The sequence below is a fragment of the Balaenoptera borealis genome (genome assembly GCF_965194805.1).
Source record: "Balaenoptera borealis genome assembly, contig: HAP1_SCAFFOLD_2274, whole genome shotgun sequence".
NCBI classification, from domain to species: Eukaryota; Metazoa; Chordata; class Mammalia; order Artiodactyla; family Balaenopteridae; genus Balaenoptera; species Balaenoptera borealis.
In genome coordinates, this window is record NW_028122019.1 from 11785 (window position 1) to 15712 (window position 3928).

Sequence of the window (3928 nt, forward strand, 5' to 3'; positions counted from 1 at the left end):
GAAATGGCAGAAGTAAAAAGCAGGGTCAGAGGTCTGGGTTGAAAGAACACAATTGGAGTAGAGTTGAAGGTGACAGAAGATGAGTCTAGGTTTACTAGGAGAAATAGAAAAAGTCTCTCGGGGACGCTGGCCTTAAGTCTCACAACCACCAGATAGGTATTTCAGAAAACAAGAGGTTCAGGACACATCTCTGAAAGGTCTGAGTTGCCTTATTCAGGTGTGACTGTAGTGGGGGAATAGGGAAATCTACCAGAGAAGTGGCTAGGGCTCAGAGTTATCCTAGGGGCAGCTGACGACAGGGGCAGAGCCAAGGGAACTGCTGGATCAGGAGGCCCACGAACAAAGCAGGGGCATAGCCGCCTGTCACTTCCCTGCCAGGAAGGAAGCCAGGTATATTACTATAACCAAGGCACACTGGGGTCTTTACTGTATGGAGAACTTGGCTCCTGCCCGCAATCCTACGGCTCGGCGTCACACACAGGAAGTAGGGCCTCTGGGCAACCAGAAATGGGAATGGGACTGAAGGAGATTCAGCCCACAAATATCCGACCACCAGCTTCCACCTCTGCAGTCTGCCACCCTGTGTCTGCTCAACGCATCACAGAAACAAGTTTTCAAGGTGAGTATACAGACGGCAGAGAAAAGTTGAACAATGAGGTCAGCATTCAAAAATGGGGTCAAATCGACAGCTGGGAAGGGGTGTAGAGACAGGTAGAATTTAGATCCTGAGCCTTTAATAACCACTACCTTCTCTCAGTGCTCTCTGTTTTTAGACTCTATATGAGAACACCTAGGGCTTCCCTGGTGGCGCCTGCCAATGCAGGGGACACGGGTTCGAGCCCTGGTCTGCGAAGATCCCACATGCCGTGCAGCAACTAAGCGCATGTGCCACAACGACGGAGCCTGCATTCTAGAGCCCGTGAGCCTCAACTACCGAAGCCCACGTGCCTACAGCCCATGCTCCGCAACAAGAGAAGCCACCGCGATGAGATGCCCGCACACCGCAACCGAGAGTAGCCCCCGCTAGCCGCCAACTAGAGAAAGCCCGTGCACAGCAATGAGAGACCCAGTGCAGCCAAAAAAATAAATACGTAGAATAAATAAGTTCAAACAGTAAATAAATACATAAACATAAATTACAAAAAAAAAGAACACCTAATGCAGGTGGGAAGGTGGGAGGGCCACTGTAGAGGTCATCTATGCTACATGTACAAGAACCCCGAGAGCACACCAATCGGTACCACACTTTTCACTGCTGTAGCCGATCATTCCCCCTGTACTGCCACACTGTAGCACTCCCTTCCCTCATCTACTGCTATAGTCTCTTTGGAAGGTGTTTCCGAACTCTTGTTATCAGAGTGCCAGTTGAACTGTCCTCACTTCCTTCATTTATACCAGGATTGAAGACCTTGTGGTCCGAGATCCTGTCCAGAGAGCAAGCAGGCTAAGGCTCTGTCTTTGTTGATGTATTTCATCAGAAAGGGCTCTACCCCCTCTCCTAGTTCATGGTGTGAAGTGTTCTTGGCCTCTCGGGAAAGTGGGGAGAATGGAAAGGACCCTATATGAGAATGCTAGGCTCTGTAAAACATTTCAGGTTTTTAAAAATAAGACTCATTTTGTATTGGACTGACAACAGTCCTATGAAATACAAAGAAGGCCGAGAATCAGTGACAGGAAAGGATCACCAGTAAGAACTACAGCAGTCACCGCTTACCTCGTAGCATAGGGCACTGTCCGTGATCCTTAAGAAGAGTTAGTAGAAATGCCTTGCCCATCTTGCCCCTGAACCCCTTGAAAGGTACACGACTGCTGTGTTGGTGTTTAGGGGGAGCATCTCACTTACCAGGGACTGACTTCTCCCTTGATTCCTCTGTAGTGATGGAGACTTCCCCGCTGATGAAAAATTCCCTGGGATTGCAACCTCCAAGCCAGACAGCTTTCCTATGGAATGACAGAGAACTTGTCAAGGTGAAACACCAGTCTGCGGGAGAAAGGGAAGAAGAGAATGATGGAAATCGTTTCTGGGAAACTATTTTTACATTATGTGTTGTTTGTTCCCGGTAAATAAACTGAAATCTTCTTAACAGTACAACAAAATCTAAACCACTAAAGCCAACAATACAGGAGTATAACGTTCGACAAAAATTTCTTTGGCTGCGCAGCATGTGGGATCTTAGCTCCCCAACCAGGGATTGAACCCACGCCTGCTGCATTGGAAGCGCAGAGTCTTCACCACGGGACCACCGGGGAAGTCCCAGGACTATCACTTTTAAAGGAGAAGGTACAAACCCCTCGGTTCTATGAACTGGAGATTTTTAGTAAGAAGTCAATATATTTGTTGTTAGGCACATTTTATGTTAGGCTGTCTCCCTGCACAGGATGCAGGCGCCTTGAGAATGGAAGTCATATCCCTCTATAGTACGTCCCTCTTCTTTCTGCTTTGCAGTTTGCTGCTCCACTTGTTCAACCCCACCTAGTAATAACCTATACTTCCCTTGTTCCTGTTTTCCCATCTGGAAAACAGACAAAAGGCAACCAAACAACGCAAAGGTCTCAACAAATAAGGGATATCCAAAACCAGAGATGGCCAGAACTTCTGTACCCCTGATGAAATAGTCCTCATAAAAAACCTGATAATCAAATTCCTTAATGCTAGGAATCACAGTGAAAAATAGTATCTGAACTGACTTCTGTCAGATGAGTGAGAACTAAGGTTAATTCAGTGTATCTGAAGCATAGAAAGTGAGGGCAAAAGTGGCACAAGATGGGGCTAGAGAAGCAGAGAGGATTCTAGACCACGCAGAGTCTTAAAGGCCAACAGTGTGTTTTCTATTCTCAAAACAATGTTTGTGAGCGATGTTTATGAGCAACGTTCCAACTTGCTTTGAAGGTTTCTTGTGTGAAGAGTGGATTGGAAGGAAACAAGATATATGGACACCAGTTAGGACCTAATCGCAACAGACAGGCAAGTTCAGTATTAGGAAGTTGAGGAAGAGCTGGCTGACAGATTCCAAAGAAATTCAGGAGATGAACTGAAGCGGGCTTAATGGGGTAGGAGATGGAGGAAAGGAAGGTCTTAGGGAATTCAAGGGTTTACTGCACACATGAGCAAAGTCTCAAAATTAATCATTTGAACGTACAGAGGCGGATCTCCCAAATGACACCGGTTAGGAAGCAACGGTACGCCCTTTAGAATTCCTAGAGACAACACAAATCAACTGTTTCGATGGAAAATTCGGCGGGACTCTTGATTTCCATGGGAATACAGAGAAAAGAGACACTGATCTGGCTTGCAGGTATATTTAGGAAGTTGTTAGCCGGACATCACCTACTAGTATCATGTAAGTAGGCCGTCCGAAGTAGGAAGCTTAGGGGAAAAACCTGGAGGAAAACTTAAAAGCTTAAGCCACACCTCTACACTACACCACCTTTCACAATTTCTTCTCAGATAAGCATCATCCCCATCAGTGAAGAAACTCGTTCGTACCTCATAATAGGAAAAACAGGCCTAAAGATTCAATGTGTGTCTTGGGAGGTCCCATCTATGCGATATCTTCCTGGGACCAGAAAAGGCCCCAGGAAGATCCATCTCTGCACCCCTGAAAGCTTACCACCAAGGAAAATGACTAGGTCCATAGATTTCCTCCCTCAAACCAGCTTACCTCACACATAGATCATTAGCAACTCCGCCCTTACTCACATTATCACAGTCACAAGAGTGGTTAGGGAGAAAAGCACTAACCAGGGGAACTAAAACAGAGGCAATCCAGGCCAAGCTGGGCTGGTGGCAGATATCTTGCTCCTTACGCTCGGGTGCATAATGCGACTCACCACAGTGCCTTTTTCACAGACCCTTTTGAACGTTTCTCCACAGAATCCAACAGCTCAAGTTAGTTCATGACGCTTCAAGGTCAACAATCGTCAAGAG